At 40.0% G+C, this 20,705-nt stretch overlaps 1 long non-coding RNA gene and 1 other non-coding gene across 4 annotated transcripts in view; both read right to left on the bottom strand.

The window, feature by feature from the left end:
• The window catches only part of LOC103543695 (uncharacterized), an 84,863-nt gene that overhangs the window by 16,005 nt on the left and 48,153 nt on the right, over positions 1-20,705 (bottom strand). For 2 of the 3 annotated variants that reach the window (XR_011535151.1, XR_542972.2), the window contains one exon: positions 8,546-14,692. The exons of the other annotated variant lie outside the window; for it this stretch is intronic. This is a non-coding gene — a long non-coding RNA (uncharacterized lncRNA). Of the gene's footprint in view, positions 1-8,545; positions 14,693-20,705 lie in introns of those variants that run through there. 3 annotated transcript variants of the gene reach the window in all.
• LOC139080570 (U6 spliceosomal RNA) lies at positions 14,540-14,645 on the bottom strand. The gene has a single exon (XR_011535182.1). It is a non-coding gene; the product is annotated as a U6 spliceosomal RNA (small nuclear RNA).

Consider the following 20,705-nt stretch of genomic DNA (forward strand, 5'->3'; position numbering starts at 1 on the left):
TGAGCCAACCCTGGGAAGCCGCTTTCCCTCTGGCTTCCTGCCTTCTAGACTCTAGCTTCGTTATGGCCACAGATAAACGCAGATGCTCTGTGGCCGTCCAAAAATATCTTCTGCAGAACCTGACCCACTTTATTTAAACTTCCTAAGCTCTAGTCTAGTCCCCGAGATGGGCTCCTGGGCAGCACAGACCCTGCTACCAGTGGCTCCCTCGTCATCGCCTAAGCCTTGCAGGACAGTAAGCCTTGTCTTTCCAGCTGCGTCATAGGCTCCCCGAGAACAGAACCGATGCATGTCCTTGTGTTTCTGATCACGCCTAGCTCAGAGCTTTACATCTAGTTAGTTTCAGCCCATCTTTGTGGTTTCACTTATTTCCTGACTATTATCCTTCAAGGCACTCATAATTTCGTGCTCTATTGCTAACACTATTTTTAGCGTTTCTAGAACAGTCCTTATCTGAATCATTGGTTAGTATCTCTAACCATATCTCCATCTTCCGATGGTTTTAAAGTCTACTACTCGCCCTTTTCATCTACTCCCCATTAATTCATTTCTTCTCCGATCTGCCTTTTAAAAATTATTTTGAGCATATTTAAAAGCACCTTTTGTAGAAACCACATTGGGATCAGCTATATTCTGGAAACATGCATATTTGAATTTTTTTATTCAATTGCCTTCAACTGAATTATTAAATGCTCTTTTTTCTTCCAAGTTCTGTAGATGGTGCCCCATTATCTCCTATGTCCCACTGCTGGAGAGGAGAAGTCTCAGCCTGAGCTGGCTCTGGTTCTTTGGAAATAATATCCTTCTAAGCCTTCCCTTCTCCAGCTCCACGGAATGATGGACTGGGAACTGTCGGTCCTGAGGCCAGACTGGGGTCTTGGTTTCCCGGGCTAGAGTCCCCTGAGGCCCAGTAGACCATTCAACTGCTGAGAAGAGACAATGTGAGGGCCTGGAGGACAAAGCGGGGACCAAGGCTGGGTTCTGGGAGCCCAGTGCCTCAGGGTTCAGAACAGGAGAGGAAGTGAAAGCAGAGGAGAATGTGAGCAGGATCCAGGAAGGGTTCTAGTCCTTCGTTTTAGGAGCCAATGGTAGGTGATGTCAGAGTAGGTGAGTCAGCCTAGATTCAAGGGCTGAGGCTACAAAGATAAGATCCTTTCCCAGTTTAAACATTTCACCACAATATGCTCTTTGTTTTTGCACTGTCTTTGAAACATGCATCGTGTGTTTTCTCTCTCTCTTCCCTACCTCTACCCTACCTCACCCATCTGGAGCCTTGGTTCTTAGATTTGTTTTAGAGTTAGATGTTAAATGTTTTAGATTTTTAAGTGATGTTTTTCTCTATTCACTTTTCATTATTATTTCTGATTTCTTTTGCTCTACTTACTTTTTTCATAACAGTAGTTTATATATTAGCAGCTCTCCATATCTGCCTCCTTATTTTGATTATTTGTTTCAGACGAAGACATAGGAGAATATCTGTGTGGCTTTGAGTTAGGCAAAGATTTCTTAGAGGGGGCATAAGAAGCACAAGCTATAAAAGAATAAATTGATAAATTGAACTCCCTAAAAATTAATAATGTTTGTTTCTTGGAAAACACCGTTAAAAAAATGAAAAGGCAGAGCCAGACCCAGTGGCCTGGTGGTTAAGTTCCGTGTGCTCCACTTGAGTGAGTTGGGTTCAGTGTCCAGGTGCACACCTACACCACTCGTCTGTCAGTGGCCATGCTGTGGCAGTAGTTCACGTACAAAAAAAGGAAGTGGGCAGCGGATGTTAGCTCACAGCAAATCTTCCCCAGCAAAAGAAAAAAAAAGAATGAAAAGGCAACCCACAGATTAGAAAGGAATATTTTTTTAATCTGTAATATAAAAAGAACTCTTAAAACTTAATGATAAGAAGACAATCTGATTGGAAAAATCAGCACAAAAGTTTGACTAGACGTTTACAAAAGAAGGATAGTTGAATGGCCAACAGGCAGATAGGAAGATGTTTAACCTCATTGGTCAGTAGAGAAATCCATAATGAGATGCCACTACACATCCGCTAGAATGGCTAAAATTAAAATGACTGATAATGCCAAGTGTTGGTGAGGATGTGGTGAAACTGGAACCCTCACGTATTGTTGGTAAGAATGTAAAATGGTACAGCCCTTTGAAAACAGTTTGACAGTTTTCTTTAAAAGTTAAGCCTACATTGGGGCTGGCCCCATGGCCGAGTGGTTAAGTCTGTGCGCTCCGCTGCAGGCGGCCCAGTGTTTCGTTGGTTCGAATCCTGGACACGGACATGGCACTGCTCATCAAGCCATGCTGAGGCGGCATCCCACATGCTACAACTAGAAGGACCCACAACGAAGAATATACAACTATGTACTGGGGGGCTTTGGGGAGAAAAAGGAAAAAATAAAATCTTTAAAAAAAAAGTTAAGCCTACATTTACCATATGTGTGTACCAACTTACCAATGTACGTACCAACATTTTTATTGCTAGGTATCTACCTAAGAAAAATGAAAACATATGTCCATATGAAGACTTTTACATGAATGCTCCTAGCAGCATTATTCATAACAACTCCCAAACCACCCAAATGTTTAGCCATGGATAAGCACAATGTGGTATATCCATACAGGGGAACAACTATAAAAACAAATGAACTACTGAAATACACAACAGCGCACATGAATATCAAAAACATCGTGCCAAGTGAAAGAAGCCAGACACAAAAGAGTCTATACGCTTTTATTCCATTGGTAAACTTTTCTATAAAAGGCAAAACTAGAATGACAGAAAGTTGATTAGTGGTTTCCTGAGACTATGGGCTGAGGTGGAGGTGAGAATTGAGTGCAAAAAGGCACCAGAAAGGTCTCAGGGTGATAAGTCTTCTAAAACTTGTTTGTGGTTGTGCAACTGTGTACATTTACCAAAACCCATCAAAATGCATGCCTGCAATGGGCAATTTTATTGTGTGTAAATTATACCTCAAGGAAGCTGTAAAAAAGTATTTCCTTCACATTCTAAATCATTTCCGTAAGCCAGTCATCTACACATGATTCAATTTTCTACAGTGTTAGGTGGGATAATACTTTTTATTGCTTTCAATTAAAGTTTTATTTCAGTTCGTGTGTGTGTGTGTGTCTGTGTGTGTGTTTATTCCAAATATCCTCTTTTATTGAGAACTAAAAATATATTAACCACACTTTTCTTCTGTTTCATGAGCAAATCTCCTTCGTGGAAGTGGGGTGGGATTTTTCTCTAAGCATTTGTAAATTATAAATCACTGGTGAATTTATTCACAACTCCATTTGTTTTCTCCTTTCTCATTTTAGAGTATGATTTGTTGGTCTTTGGTGAATATGTTAGGAAGCTGTTTTCCAAGCCTGGAAGGCTGGATGGGAAGGCTCAGGGTGGGTGGAGAAGTGGGTCCGTGGGACTTGGCATCTCAGAGCACAGAACAGAAAGCAGGACCAGGCTGGAGCTCTGCACGCCACCCCCCTGCATGTGGCAGGCAGGGCTCTGAGTGTGGCTCAGGAACAGGAAAGCAGGGCAGTACTGTCCAAGTCTGATCATCAGGCATAGAAAGCAGAGACTGGAGGCTGGCTGGGGAGAGCCAGGGCCAGAGGGAGAGTGGGAAGAGGCTAGCAAGGCTGCCAGGCGGGCTGGAGTGCCTCTCAGCTTCCTGAGATGGCAGAGAACTGGAGAAATGCCTACAGAATCTGGAAGGGTTTCCGTTCTTCTGCTTCTCACAGTGGCTCCTTGAAATTCTCCTCTTTACGGATGGACACACGGGAGGCTGGGAGGCGAGGCTCAGTGCTTTCATTGCCTCACCACCCCGCTCCCGGTCCTCCCGGTTGTGGCTCCTGAAATCCCCAAGCAGCATTTGATCCTCCATGAGCTCTCAAGATGCAAATGTGCTTCAGGAGCTTCATTTTAAAAGAGAAGAAAAGTGTGAAAGCTTCCTTCCATATCTAAAGAAAACTTGCCTTTGGTTGTCTTCAGGTGGGCTCTCTATTCCTACCAGATAGATAATGAAATAATTAATTTTCCAAGTTGCACCTTAGGAGTAACTACTATTAGAAAAGGCTTGTTAGAATCCATTTCTTCTCGTCTAAATTCCCTCCTCACCCCACTCCTGCCATCTGCCTCCTTTCTCATTTCTTACCCCAAGTAATTGCTCATTGCACCCCAGTACAGTTCTGTCCATTGAGATGTTCCCTTTCTGCTGAATGGGGACAAAGTAAAGAGTATCTTTGCGTTTCCAATACCCTCTAGAAGTGCCTTGCCCTTAGTGACTGTCCATGAGTTATTAATAAGTGACATTTAATCAAGATGGGGTAACTGTTTGGGAGAGGCAGTGGGACAAGGAGAATGCCAAAGCCTCTCAATTGACCTTCCAATGTAGGTGGAAAGGGAGAAATATGAATGTATTAGAGGATAATTCCAGAAAGTAGGAGAGAACAAAGGACTTCAAGAACAAATAGGCTCTGAGAGGGTCTTCTGAATGAAGCAGCATCCGCTGATGACTTCAGAAAGGAAGAGATGGTTATTATCTGAAGACTCAGACGCTCATATTGTTCTGGCCCGGGGCCAAGCGCACGTGACGATCTGGCCAGGATTATCAGAGTTCCACTGTTAAGCATGGATCACATGTGTGCTGAAAATGTGTTCTTTCTCTGGGTTTGAGGTGACAGACAGCCACATCACACGCCATCTCTTTTTCCATCCTGGTTCCAGCAGGGCAATAAACCCACTCATCACCCAGTCTGTCTCAACCATGTGGTTTCCCTAGCCAGCTGAACAAAATATTTTCAGAATGTGGAATGTAAACAAGGTTCCCACTGTTAGCAATTCTGTGTCATTTACTTGTGGTTTATTTTATTTTATTTTAAGTCCCTTTTAAATTCAAAAGATTGCCAGCCTGCATGATGCATGTAAACAAATCAGAAATATAGATTAGAATTGCAACTGATAAGTTAGCTGTGAAAGCGTCTGTGTAAATGGAAGAAGGAGGAAGAAATCTATTAGGCTCCTGGGATATTGCTTCTCCACAGGAAATTCAATTGTGAAAAGAGCTTTAAAAGCAATGACTTTAGTCGTCTGTGTTTTCTACACACTGGTTACAGGAAATGCTAATGGAATACCTAGGCAGAACCTCTGCCAGTGTTCACGTGACACAGCCTCACAAAGAAAGACAGGGAGCGATTCCAAGATGGAAAAGAAGTCGTAAAAATATGCATTAGCAGACGGTGATCACAAGATGTGTGTCTCTCAAGCTATTGAAGATGTTTTTCAAGAAAACACGATTTTCCAAGTCTATTATTTCCTGTTGTTTGACAGTATATGTCTACAGTGTATGTTGCTAAGTGACAAAGGTTGTCTGAGCCTTCCATTACTCACTGAGAATCCAAATCAAGACTTGCCTTCGTTTATCAATTTCCTCTGAAATGTATTCCGTCTTCCAAATCGATAGGGAGCTAAATGAGGCATAACAATTTCATTATTTACCCAAGAGTCTATATGATTGATGTTTTCCTGGCACAATGCCATGAATTATACATTTTTCTAAAATTTGGTAGACACTCTATAGTTACATTACCCACCTTTTCTATATTATTTGGAAGTTTGTAAGCTAACATGAAAATTAGCTAAACTATACATTGCTTTGAATTTTTCATGATATCTTCAGAATTGTGGTTAAGTAGCAAACCTGGGGTCACAAACGAGTCAGGCAGCAGACGATGTACCCCTGTGAGTTGACAGCATTCCATCTTCACCTGTTCTGCCTCCTTCACTCCGAAGTAATTGGTTTCTAGCTCACCCAATTAGTCTCATCACACTTTCTCAAGTGACACCAGCTGGACCATGACTCGCAAAAGAATCTTCCTCAGAATAAAGCCCCATGGAATAAGGGTGTGTGCCCCACAAGATTAGGCACCTGGAGGATTGGAGGAACAATCGCCTTGAACCACAAATTATTTGGATCATTTGGCAAAAGGAAAAGCAACTTCCTCTAACAGATGAGATTTGAAAAAGTTTTCATCTCAGAGGGAGAAATGGATAGCTCAAGAATGGGAACTGAAAGCATGCTGGGAGGGATGGGAGAGGATAATCTGTGTTTTGAATCAAGTGGTTCTCCAGAAAGATTTTAGTTCCACACCTGAGCACTCTGACAAAGAAAAGTGAAATTTAATTGTTATCAAGTAAAGCCCTGAAACCAAATAAGACCTTCTCCAGCGTGACAGGCAGAAGTTTAATCTTCCCATACGTTTCTGGTTTCTTTTATAAACATAAATTTCAACTCAAGCTCTCATTAATTTGTTCTGAACATGAATCATTTTTGATCAATTATGGAAAAATTATTGTCAATTTTGTTGGATTACTGTGCCACACTTTTCTATGTTTTCTGTGTCCAGAATCTCCTATTTTTCAATTGCATTCACCTGTTTCAATTGCTTATAGTAAGTACATGCATGAACTATATGGAAATCTGACTTCAGTTAGGCATCCACTTGAAAGCCACATCTTTCGCGTTTCAGTGAGAACTGTTTTCATTGTGAATAATTCTTACTGAGAGAAGAATCTTTCTTGATCTAACTTGAATCTCCTTGATCTAAATTAAAACCATGCTTGCCCGTTTTATGAGGAGAAATGTTTATTCCTCCTACTCATAATTCCAATTTGGCTCATGAAGGATGGGGCATCTACCTAGCCCCCATGAGGCAGTCATTATGTTCAGGTCTTGCCCAAATCCTCCCTTCTTGCACGGACAAGAAGGACAGGGCTATCCTCTGCTTCCTGTCCCCTGAGTGTCCCAATGTGCTCTGAAACCCACCGCATACCACTCTCCCCAAGGGTACTCCAGAGCCTGGAATCTTCAAAGAAAGGAGCCAGGAGCCTTACTTGGGTCCCAGGGTGGAATCACATTCTCTACCACAACTATCCTGCACTGGGGGTGGGGAGGTAGGGGAGGAGAGTCATTAATCTGACCGTTTTAAAAAGTGTGCCTAATGGTCTCCATGAGATAGGTCTTAATTAGCGCATCTGCCAGAGGCTGGAGTGGTCTTAGGCCTGCTATGGTCTGAGTGTTTGTGTCCTCCCAAATTTGCATATTGAAATCCTAATGCCTGATGTGATAATATTAGGAGGTAGGGTCTTTGGGAGGTGTTAGGTCATGAGAGTGGGGCCTTCATGAGTGGGATTAGTGCTCTTATAAAAGAGACCCCACAGAGCTCCCTAGCCACTTCTGCCACATGAAGACATAATGAGAAGTCTGCAGCCCAAAAGAGGGCCCTCATCCAACCAGGCTGGGACCCTGATCTTGGACTTCCAGCCTCCAGAATTGTGAGAAATAAATTTCTGTTTATAAACCACCTAATAGGGGGCCGGCCCAGTGGCGAGTGGTTAAGTTCACGTGTTCCACTGTGGCGGCCCAGGGTTTCGCAGGTTCGGATCCTGGGCTTGGACACGGCACCGCTCATCAGGCCATGCTGAGGCGGCGTCCCACATGCCGCAACTAGAAGGACCCACAACTAAAAATACACTATGTACCAGGGGGCTTTGGGGAGAAAAAGGAATAAAATAAAATCTTTAAACCACCTAATATGTGGTATTTTTATTATCACAGCCCAAATGGACTAAGACAGACCCCAAGACCTAGCATCTGTATATTCTCTAGAGAAGTATTATTCTTATAATTGTTTTACATGTGAAATAAGGCTGTCTGTAGTTGTTAGTTAGGCACTTGAGGGACCCAAAAGAGAACAAGCCATGGTCTCTATCTTCCAGAAGTTTCAGTTTTATCTCCGTTGACTGAATGATTCAAGGAACTTACTATTTCCCTTAGGTCTTGTTTTATTAGATAGTAATAATTTTATAGCTTCCCTTCTGGATATTTCTAGTTTCTAAATGTGATTTTGAGAGTGCAGAGTGTTCTAGTAAGGCCTCATCAAAATGAAGTACTGCTTCCTGATCTTGCAGAGTCAAAGCTTTGCATTTGTGTTAAACTTTAAAAATAGCATCTTTGTCTAAACAATGGGCACCACTTCGCCTGTTCATGTAGCAGCTGCGGGTGTGTCGTGTTCTCTGCCATTCTCACACTTCTGGTGTCATCCAGCTGGGAGCAGCTCTCCCTGACTCAAACACATATGTGGCACACATTTGAGCTCTCGGCCATCTTTCTTGCTATATAGTTAAAGAATAGCACACAAGTTGCGGAGCCAAATGACTCAAGAAGTTAGATTAAATGTCATTGGCTGGTTCCAACCCTACTGCTGTACAGAATTCTGGTTATTACAACAGCTCCAGATTTTTTTCTTTCAATTTTGGGTAAAAATGGCTTGAAGTTATGTTGACAGCACATTGTGATGCTACCCTGTCTCAGCTTCCTGAAGCTTTTTTTGAAAATTTGATTCGTTGCTTCTTCTATTAGTTTATCATTGGGTAGTGTTCGCTCAGGCTGAACTAATAGAGTGTTTAGGATGGATGTAAGAAAATTATTTTTCCCTCTCAATGGCAATTGGCAATTTCCCAAAAAAGCCATCAAGGACTCATAAATAAAGCTCATGTTATGTTTTATTTGAAAAAGAACATACACTGTTTACGTGGTATTTAAATTAAGAGAATATAACATTCTATTCTATAAAAACAAGAAATAATAAAAATGTATACAGTGGTTCTATACTGTGGACTAATTAAATACACAGAGAGAAAAGACAAAAAATAGAAAAAGAAAAAATTAAGAAGGAAGACCAGATGGAGAGTGAAATAGGAAAAAAACACAGAAACACAGGTAAAGCGAGAGAGAAAAGTTCAGACGAGCCAGGAGCATAAGCTTTAAAGAGTAACAGCAAAACAATGGCTTTTTAACATGTTGCCATTAAACAATGAAACGTTTTCACAACTAGAGCATAAATGAAGAAATTATCTGAGTGGACTTTGCGCTCAGAGCAGGTACCCGAGGGAGAACTCGAGGGCCAGCGTTCTCTCACCCTGGCCTCGAAGAATGAAATATTACAAAATAGAACAGCTGAGTATTTGGTATTTAGAGATTGGGCTCATTTTAGGCAGAAGTATCCAATAGGAGTTGGAAAGAGAGAAGAGTGAGTCAGAGGAAACAAGAGTGTTGCTCTAAGCTGGTTTCCATACACCATCCAATCAGCATGCCCCAGAAACCTGGGGATCGACCATCAAAAAGTGGTAGAAAGCCCTCAATGAAAACACGACGTGATTCTGGCTGAGCCTGCGTCCTCCATCCCGCAGCCCCCCTCCCCACTTTGCTCTGCTTCCCTGGTAGAACGTTCCAGGAGCCCACATGCCATCCTCTTCGTAGACATCGGTGTAGCTGTGGTAGGATGAGACAGAGAAGGTGCTGGAACCTGTTCATACTAATTTGTAAGAACCAATTATTAAATTTGCAGGAATTCTGCAAACGGGTTGTTAAACACAAACGTTATTAAAAATTAAATAATATAAATGGACAATAAGCTGTATTAAAATCAATGAGAGTAACTGCTCAAAACTCATCATTTCCTAATTATTTTCCTACCTTTTATTTTTACCTACGCTCTGGCGGTTATTTACATTATTGTACCTGCATGGTGGGAATATAATAATGGTGTGCGCCTCTCTTCCCACCGCCTCACTGAGTGAAGTCCTGTTGGTAATTTGAAATCAGCCACGTGGGAGTATTCACACCACGGAAACCAGCGAACACTACAAATCAGGGCTGTTTTACAGAGAACTAGTTGTTGACCATTTACCAACTCACCACTGGACGGAGGGGAGAGCCGAATGCCATTGCCTGATTTCTGAGAGAAAAATAAAGTTCTCTTACTACTAGAATGCCACGGAATGGTCAATGTCTATAGTAAGGCAACTGCTAAGTTATGAACACAAATCAATTTTATTTGTCTGTCACAAACGTAAAAACTGTGATTTTGTATAAATATATAAAAGAAAGAACAAAGAGGAAAAGATGGGGGTTAGCAGCATCCCAGTGGCATTAACAGCATTCCCACTGTCTGCTGCGTTGTGTTGGCTACTCACTCACTGGTCAGAACAAGTCATATGGCCAAGCCCAGCGTGAACACGGGTTAGACGTGAACACCTTGGGACCCTTCCTGAAATCAACCCACCACCCAACCAAACCAGAAGTACTAACATCTTTATGTTTCCCATATAGCATTTCTCCAATATCCTCCATCTGTGCAATGATGCAGCTATGAACTTTGAAAAGGAAAACAACAACAAGAATCCATGCTCATACGTGCGTGTGTGCATGTGCGTGTGTTCTAGAGAGAGGGAATTTCTGAAAATAAGAAAACTACACAGAATGCTAATTAAAAATAGGAGCTACAAAATAACTAGGCACATTTTGCCAACTACATTTACCGACCAGTCTTTCTGGCTGTGTACTGTCGTATTCATTTTTCCTCCTTTCTTACTTAGCACTTAACCGCACCTCTGTCAAGCTACAGTTCCCTGGATAGACAGGTGTTTTCCTGGCATATAAAACATTTTTACTCAGTTTATCCCAACAGAATCTAAGCTCCCAAGGAGGATTTTCCTCTTTCTTAAAAATTAAAAACTTAAGGAGCCAGCCCAGTGGCACAGTAGTTAGGTTCATACATTCCACTTCGGTGGCCCGGGGTTCACTGGTTCGGATCCCAGGAGCGGGTCTATGCACTCCTTATCAAGCCATGCTGTGGCAGGCATCCCACATATAAAGTAGAGGAAGATGGGCATGGATGGTAGCTCAGGGCCAGTCTTCCTCAGCAAAAAAGAGGAGGATTGTCAGCAGATGTTAGCACAGGGCTAATCTTCCTCAAAAGAAAAAAATTAAAAATTAAAAACACTGGAACCAGTAGTTCATGTACAAATGTACCTCATAAGGGTAGGGCCTGTGAAACAGCAACCCCTCACCTATAGGATGCATTTCGATGGGTGCCAGGAAAACCCCTTTACTGCCCAAATAGTCCCTCACTTCCAGGGAGCACGGGATGCATGTTTAACAATTTCAAATGAACCTTTTATGAACAAGAGTTTTACTGGTTAATATCTGTTTGGGCTAAATTCAGGCTCAACAAAATGATATATGTGCCAGGCGCTTGGGATGGGGCAAAAAAGATGAATATCAGAAGCAAGGAGAAAACCTTTGAGAAGAGATGTGGAGAGATTTTTTTAAAGACAACCTTTGATTATTTAAAAATTTAGCTGAAGTTAATTTAGCAATGAGCTGGCTAGTCTGTCAACTGATACTGATTTTCTTGGGGTGTAACTTGAAGCTGGCAGCATCCCCAGTGTGGTCTGTGGATGACCCTAGACGAGGGCTGCCATGAAGTGTGCTTTGGTTCTCCAGGAGCTGTGGTTTTGTCCAGGTGTATTTAGGGTGTAGCAAGAAGATCTGGCATTTATCCTACGTTCAGTGGAAGTGCCCAACTGAACAGCTGCCGCTCTCATTTCTAGGACTGCCTCTTTGCAACCATCACAGCTCTCCTTTCAAAATATTTAAAAATAACAACTTGGGAACTATATCAAGTTTTCTCCTTTTTAGAATCTTTAGATTTCTGAATTCTTTTCTGATGTCTCAAAATTTGAAGTTAATGACCATACCCTAACTTTAGTCAATTTCCCAAGTATCCATCAATTAAAAGAGGTACTTCCTGGTGCCAGTCCAGTGGAGTAGTGGTTAAGTGGCCTGGGGTTTGCAGGTTCAGATCCTGGGTGTGAACCTACACACCACTCATCAAGCCATGCTGTGGTGGTGTCCCATATACAACATAGAGGAAGATTGGCACAGATATTAGCTCAGGGCCAATCTTCCTCACCAGAAAAAAAAATGGGGGGGGGGAGTACTTCCTTCCATAAACTAACCTCATTCCCTGCCCTACCATCGGAAAGAATGTAAACTCAGGTTTCTGATGCAACTGATCTTTATTTTTAAAGACTGAAGCTAGAAAGTCCTTCTCTTAATAACGTCATCTATATCTTTCCATTCCCTATAAAGAGAGAGAAAATACCTTTCTGGGTCTTTATTTTTGGTCACATTCATTCTGAATTCCTTATAATTCAGCAAGGAATAATCTGATTTTCCTTTGAACTACCCATGAAGAAAAGGGCTGAGTAAGTAAAAAATGAGCAAGATTACAAGGACAATAAATAACTGGCCTAGCTTAGATAAGAACTTTCAGCAACTTTAGGAGAATACATTTGCTTACAATTAATATAAAAATATAAATACATCGCTGATGGGAACGTAAAATGATACAGGCACTTTGGAAAACCATTTGCCAGTTTCATAAGTTAAACATACACTTACCATATGACACAGCAATTTCACTCCAAGGTAACTACCCAAGAGAAATGAAAACACGTGTCTGTCAAAAACCTGCACACCGATGTTCATAGCAGCATTATTCACAATAAACAAAAAGCTGGAAACACTCCCAACATCCATCATCTGGTCAATCGAGAAACGAATTGTGGTACATCCATACAACACACCAACGAAAAGGTGAGTACTGTGGACACCATCAACAACACAAATGAACCTCAAAAGCATGAGGCTAGTAAGAAACCAGACACATAAGACCACATACTGTGTAACTCCATTGATATGAAATTTATAGAAAGAATAAAACAATAGAAACAGAACACAGATGGGTGGTGGCTTGGGGCTGAGATGGGAGTGGGGGTTGTCTGCAAATGGGCGTGAGGGCAGCTCCTGGGAGGATGGTGGTGTTCTAAAACAGGATTGTGGTGATGGTTGCACAAATGTATAAATTCACTAAAACTTGTCTAGCTGCCCACTTAAAATGGGTGAATTTTATACCACGTAAATTATGCTCAATAAAGCTGTTTTTTAAAAAAGCATATATAGTAGCAGGAAAAATAAGAAAATCTGTGACTGTTTACCTGTACAAAAAGAAACACAAGAAGGATAAACCATGAAGCTGGTGACCTATAAGGAGACTGTGGTAGGCGAGATTTGGGAAGGAGTGGCACAAATATACCTTTCTGTTCAGCTTTTCTTTGGAAAATATGATAACCTTCTATATACTCAAAAATCAATTAAGTTAGTAAAAATGGGGTGTGGAAAGTAAAATGAGAGCAAATTGAAACCAATCAGCTTAATTAGATTTCAAATGGGTAGTATAACCACACAGGAGGGAAATAGAAACAGAAAGAACGAATCTGAGCAAGGTATTAATATTCGGCATTTGACTATCTACCCTCAGTTTGTGGCGGACTGATGGGCATGGAGGAAATTACAAACCAATCCTGAACTCTTTTCAGTGGGTTTGTTTTGCGTAGAGACAAGGATGAAGCAATTCTGAAACTATTTTCGATGTATTATGCAATTGAGCAAATAAGTGAATGTATTGTTTGAGGAATCCAAGTTCCTCACTGAAAAAAAAAAAAGTGCAAATATGGAATAGAGGAGAATGCAAGAAAAAAATCCCTGTGGGAATGGATGGAAATTAAAATTATTTCTGTGAATTCGTGATTTCTAAAGTACGTATATGTTCACATGTTTATGATTTATCTATGCATATACATATATGTCTAGGTATATTTGTATGTAAGTGTATATATGTATACATATAAATATCTGTTGATTTTCTATTCACTCAACTGAAAGATACAAGAAGTAAAGACTCCCCACAAGCAATGAGCATAGCTCACACCCACATCTTGGTTTCTAATGCCTTTCCCCATTAAAAAGAACCAAGGCTCTTCATAGAAATGGCTGACTTCAGGGCCAGGGCAGATAGGTACAAGAAAAGCCTGGAAAATCTTTTTATGCCAGATATTAGGAGTGCTCAACATGATGGGCAGAGGTGGGTCACACATCACAGGGACACAGTAGCCAGCTTGTAGGGACTCCACTAGCCAAATCTGGGACAATTTGATCAGCAAAATAATCAAATACATTAGTGAATTATAAATCATTGAAAAAAAATAGGTATTCATGAGCCCTTGCCTGTGACAAATATATAAAAAACTGAGGGGATTACAGAGGGTTCCTGCTTAAAGCAGAACACTCAGTGCCAAATGGTATATGGGGAGGGGTGCTAGCATTGGAAAATACCCATTTTGCAACCATCATAGTAAAGATCAGTTCAACAGAAATCATCCACGGATGCTGAATCCAGAAGGAAATCTTGATGAGGAGAAAGATATTTGTAAGGACTTTAAGTGTCTCCCCATAGATTGCAGAGAGAGAAAGAGAAAACGAGGGAATGATGAAGCAAATGGATAAAGTGTTAAGAGTAGTTGAATCTGGGTAAACAGTATAGAGGTATTATTGGCAATACTTTTACTCATGCAACTTTTCTATGTTTAAAATAATTTCCAAAAAAAGGTTTAAAATTGAAGGGAAAAAACCCTGAAAGTCACCCTTCTTCCCAAGAATTGGCCAATGTGAACAGTTTGTATGTATGTTTCTAGATCCATTTCTGTGCATATTTTTAACTGCGGTAAAATATACATAACATAAAGTTTGCTGTTTTAACAATTTTTACGCATACAGTTCAGTGCATGAAGAACAAAAAAGTGGGATGCTTCTTGAATTTGTGTGTCATCCTGTGCAGAGGCCATGACAACCTTCTCTTTATCTTTCCAATTTTAGTATCCACACTGCTGAGGCGAGAACTCTATGCATATTTGGAAGTACCTGTTCTGGTATCACAAATGCAATTACTGCACAAAGGAAGAAAAAGAAAAAAATAAATAAAGGTGAAAGACAGACTTTTTCAGTAAAACAAATATAAAAAATTTGTGACCAGCAAAACTGCAGGAATGTTCAAGAAAGCTCTTCCGGCAGAAGGAAAATCATAACAGACGAAAATTTTAATCCACACAAAGGAATAAAGAACACCAGAAATGGTAAATAGGTGGGTAAATATAAAAACATTCTTTCTCCTGTTTAACCTCTTTAAAAGATGTTTGGCTCTTTAAAGCAAATACAGTAAAGTGTGTGGCATTTATAACATATGTAGAAGTAAAGTGTATTTTTTACAACAATTACACAAAGGACAGGAGGAGGAAAATGGAAGCATACTGTCGTAAAATTCTTACACACCACATGAAGTCATATAATATTATTTAAGGATAGACTATGATTAGTTAAATATTTTAAACCCTAGAGCAACCATTAAAAATATTTTTTAAAAAGACATATAGCCAGTAAGCCAGTAGTGGGGATAAAATGGAATTATAAAAAGATTAGATTACTACAAATGAATAAAGGAACAAAGGAAAAAGAGAACAAAGAGTTGATGGGGACCCATGGAAAGCAAATACTAAAATGGTAAATGCAAACCCAGCTACATCAATAATTACATTGAATGGAAATGGTCTAAACACTCCATTATTATATATATCGAATCATTATGTTGCATGCCTAAAACGAATACAATGGTATCTGTCAATTACGTCTCAATTTTAAAAAAACACTCCATTAAAAGACAGAGATTGTCAGATTGGATAAGGTAAAGCAAGACTCAGTTATACGCTGTCTATAAGAAACTGACTTTAAATATAGAGACACGGGCAGGGTAAAAATAAAAGAGTGATAAATATACAAAAAACTTACCGAAAAAAGTGAAAGGATAGATAAATCTATGCCACACAAGCACTAGGCGGAAGAAAGGGAACTGACTATAAGAATATTACACAAAATAGGTTTCAGATCAAGGCATCATAATAATAAAGGAATTGATCCATCAAGACAGAATAATGCTAACAGAGCTTCAAAATACATCAACCAAAAACTGATCAAAGTAGAAGAAACAGACAAAATTATAGTTGTAGACTTCAACACTCCTCTCTCAATAATTTTTAAAATATATGGACAGAAAATCAGTAAGGATACAAAAGAATTGACTAACGTTGTCCACTAACTTAAATTAATTGGCATTTGTAAAATATTTCACATAACAATAGCAGAATAAACATGGTTTCCAAGTGTGTATGGAACATTTATCAAGACAGACCATATTTGGGGCCATAAAACAAATATCAATAAATTTTAAAGGATTGAAATCATTCATAATATTCCTAAGAAACTAGAAAAGGGGGCCAGCCTGGTGGCCAAGTGGTTAAGTTCGTGCGCTCTGCTTCGAAGGCCCAGGGTTTCGCTGGTTCGGATCCTGGGCGCGAACATGGCATGGCTCATCAGGCCACGTTGAGGTGGCGTCCCACATGCCACAACTAGAAGGACCCAAAACTAAAATATACATCTATGTACTGGGGAGATTTGGGGAGAAAAAGCAATAAAAAAAAAAAAAAAAAAGATTGGCAACAGCTGTTAGCTCAGGTGCCAATCTTTAAAAAAAAGAAAAAAGAAATAAACTAGAAAAGTAAGAGCAACTTAACCCAAAGTGGAAGGAAAAAAATAACCAGAAATCAGCCAAATAAAGAGTGGACAAACAACAGAGAAAACCAATGAAAGCAAAAGCTGATTCTCTGAAAATACAACTGGTAAATCTTTAGCCAGACTGAACAAGAAAAATGGAGAACCCAATTACCAATATCAGGAAAGAACAATTTTACATACACTAACAGGGCAATAAGGGAACATTATGAATAACTTTAAGCAAACAAACTCATCAAATTAGATAAAAAAGAAAAATTTCTTGAAAATCAGAACAACTTAAAGCTCGCTTAAGAAGAAATAATTTAAATTTCTCAGTTCATATTACAGAAATTGAAGTTCTAGTTATAAATCTTCCTATAAAGAAAATCTGTAGGTCCAGATGGCTTTACCAGTGAATTCTACCAAATATTCAAGGGTGGAATGAAACCACTCCTATCCAAATGAGTAGAGAGGAGAAGATTTTCCTATTTATTTTATGAAGCTAGCATTACCCTAATACCAACATTAAAAAAAGAAATTAAAAAGACAGGAAATTACAGACCAATACTCCTTATGGAGACAGACACAAAATCATTAACAAAACTTTAGTAAATCAAATCCACCTGTATCTAAAAAAAGAATACATCATGACCAAGTAGGGTTTATCCCAGGGATGTAAGACTGATCCAATATGCAAAAATCAATAAACACAATTCATCATATGAGACTAAAAAAGAAGTGACAAATTTCAATACTCATTTATGATTTAAAATTAAACTCTCGGCAAACTAGAAATAGAGGGAAATTTTCTCAACCTGATAGAGGAAATCCACCAATAACTTACAGCTAACACCATATTTAATCATTTAAAACTGAATTATTTTCCTCTAAGATTGAGAAGAAGGCAAAAAGTCCCCTCTTGCTATTTCTAGTCAACAGGAGTTCCTAGTCAATGTAATAAGTCAAGCAACCAAATTAAAATCCATGTAGTTTGGAAAGGAAGAAATAAAACTGTCATTATCCACCAGCTATGTGGTTGTATATGTAGAAAATCCTAAGAAACCTACCAAAAAGCAACTATAACTAAGAAGTAAATTTAACAAGGTCACAGAGTACAAGGTCAACATACAAAAATAACTGTATTTCAATCTGCCAGCAGCAAATAGTTGGAAACTGAAAAAATTTAAATGTATCATTTATAATGGCATCACAAGGCATGAAATATTTAGGGATTAATTTAACAAAATATGTGATGGCATGTACATTGAAAACTCCAAGACTTTGTTAAAAGAAATTAAGGAAAATCTGAACTATGATACTGGAGGAGAGCTCTATGGATACCCTGGACTGCCAGAAAGATGAACAAGTGGGTCCCACAGCAAATTAAGCCTGAACTGTCACTGGAGGCAAAAATGATAAAACTGAGGCTTTCCTGGGGCCGGCCCTGTGGCCGAGGGGTTAAGTTCGTGCGCTCCACTTTGGCGGCCCAGGGTTTCGCTGGTTCGGATCCTGGGTGTGGACCTAGCACCACTCATCAGGCCATGCTGAGGTGGCATCCCACATAGCACAACCAGAAGGACCTACAACTAGAATATACAACTATGTACTGGGGGGTCTTTGGGGAGATGAAGAAAAAAAACAAAAGATTGGCAACAAATGTGAGCTCAGGTGCCAATCTGTAAAACAAAAAACCGAGGCTGCCCTACTTTGGGAACATCATGAAAACGCAGGATTCTGGGAAAATTCTGGGAATAATGCTGGGAAAAGTAGAAGGCAGAAGGAAGGAGGAAGACCAAATATGAGATGGATTGACTCCACAAAGGAAGCCATAGGCCTGAGTCTACAGGAGCTGAATAGGGCTGCTAAGGACAGGACATTGTGAACATCACTCATTCACAGGGTCTCCAGGAGTCGGAGCCAACTTGCCAGCACATAACGACAAAAATAAATAGTGAGACATACCATGTTCATAGTTCAAGTAACTCAATATTGTTAAGATGTCAATTCTCCCTAAATTGATCTATTGGTTCAACGCAATCTCAAGCAAAATTCAAGCAGGATTTTTTTTGTAGAAATTTATATAGAAATGCAAAAAACCTAGAATAGCCAAAACAATTTTGGCAAAAAAAAACAATCACTAGCTGATTTCAAGACTTGCCATAAAGCTAAAATAATCAAGGCAGTGTAGTGTTAGCGTAAGTTTAGCCAAATACATCTATGAAACTGAATTGAGAGTCCAGAAATAGGCCCACATGTAACTGGTCAATTGGCATTCAATAAAGGTACCAAGATATCAACTAGGAAAAGATAGTCTTTCTAATAAATGGTTGGAATCATTTCAGAAAAGATAGGCTCTTCAGCAAATGGTTCTGGAAAAAATTGAATTCTCATATGCAAAACGAAAATGAAAAACCCTCAACCCTTATCTCACACAACATAGAAAATTAATTCTAAATATATTCCAGACCTAAATGGAAAATCTAAAACCATCAAATTTCTAGAACAAAACATGATAAAAATCTTTATGAGTTAGGGCTAGACAAAGATGTCTTAGGACACAAGGCACAAAGCATCAATATAAATTAATAAACTGGAGATCTCATCAAAATTTCAAACTTTTGCTCCCCAAAATGCACTGTGAAGAAAGTAAAAAGGCAAGCCACAGATTGAGAGAAAGCATTTGCAAAATACATATCTGATAAAGGACTTGTATCCAGAGTTTGTACAGAATTCACAAAACTCAGTAATAGGACAAGCAACCTGATTTTTAAAATGGGCAAAAGATTTGAACAGACACTTTACCAAAGAAGATATACTAATGGCAAGTAAGCACATGAAAAAACGCTTGACATTATTAATCATTAGGGAAATGCAAATAAAACCAAAGTGGGGGCCGGCCCACTGGTGGAGTGGTTAAGTTTGTGTGCTCTGCTTCAGCAGCCCAGGGTTCAAGGTTTCAGATCCTGGGGACGGACCTAGCACCACTCGTCAAGCCACACTGTGGTGGCATCCACATAAAATGGAGGAAGATTAGAGGGAGATTGACACAGATGTTAGCTCAGCGACAATCTTCCTCACAAGAAAAAAACAATGGGCTACCACGATACACCCTCTACAACAGCTAAAAAATTTTTAATGGGCAGTAGCAAATTTGACAAGGATGCAAAGCAACTGAGATTCTTGTACCCAGCTGATAGGAATGCAAAATGGTGCAACCGCTTTCAAAAACAGTTTTTCAATTTCTCATGAAGTTAACTATGCACTTACCATGTGACCCCACAGTTCCTCTTCTAGATATTAACCCAAGAAAAATAAAAATGTACGTCCCGGTGAGGACATGAATGTACATAACAGCTTTCCTTATAATAGTCCAAAACTTGAAACACACCGAATGTCATCAACAGGTGAACGGAAAAGCAAATTACAGACCAGTAACTGGCAATATAAAGGAGCAAACATCTGAGACATGTGACCACATGCCACATTGAAACTGCATCTTACTTGTTCTTTGGCTCCCTTAGCTGTCCCCCCACACACCTTTGCCACTAGAAACCCCTTGAGATCTGGAACTATTTCCTCTTTCCCATCATAGCCCCAGTGCCAAGCACAGAGCTGACACACAGTGTGAGTGCCCAGTAATTATTCGTTGATTGAAGGAATTTTATTGCTTTTCAATGTTCATGAAGTTCTTATTTATGCCAAGTCAGCTAGGGCATTGGGTTCTTTTCTCGTGCACTCTGTTTTGGTAAAGAACACCCTTCATTTTGAATCCTTGATGACTTGGCAGAGTTTACAGGGCGGTAATGAAAACTCTCGCACTCCTGCTCCGTTCTTCGTTCCTTTTGATCCACGAAAAGTTTGAGCCAAAGTTTCTTCCATCTCTTCTTTAGGCTCAGGCACAGTGCCAGCTCCAGCCCCAGTGTTTGAATTATATGCTCCTTTGGCCAAGCCTGAGGAGCCAACTTGCAATTTGGCTGTTGCAATATGTTCTGGCTCATTCCCTGTGTGGTTTGGGCTCATTGATATTCATGAACTTGCAAAGACGAGGCTCAGCTCACCAGGGAGGCCGGGCAGTGGAAGAAGGGCCTTTCCTCTGGCTCACTGTGGCATTGGCCGGGCTGCTGTCCCCACCAAGAACAGCCCAGATGCTTCTAGAGGAATTCTTTGTCTTCCCTTCCAGATAGAACAGACCTTTCATCCTTGACCTTTGGGTGTTTTGGCCTCCAGAGATGAGTACTCAGAAGCCCATGTCACCTTGTAAGACATTGACTAAGTTTTGACCTCTTGGGACCCCTGATGTGTTTTTCATTCAGTTAAAGATGTGTTCCCAGGTCCAGCATCCCAGAGCAGCTAAGA

Source organism: Equus przewalskii, chromosome 30, assembly GCF_037783145.1.
Source record: "Equus przewalskii isolate Varuska chromosome 30, EquPr2, whole genome shotgun sequence".
Classification (NCBI taxonomy): Eukaryota; Metazoa; Chordata; class Mammalia; order Perissodactyla; family Equidae; genus Equus; species Equus przewalskii.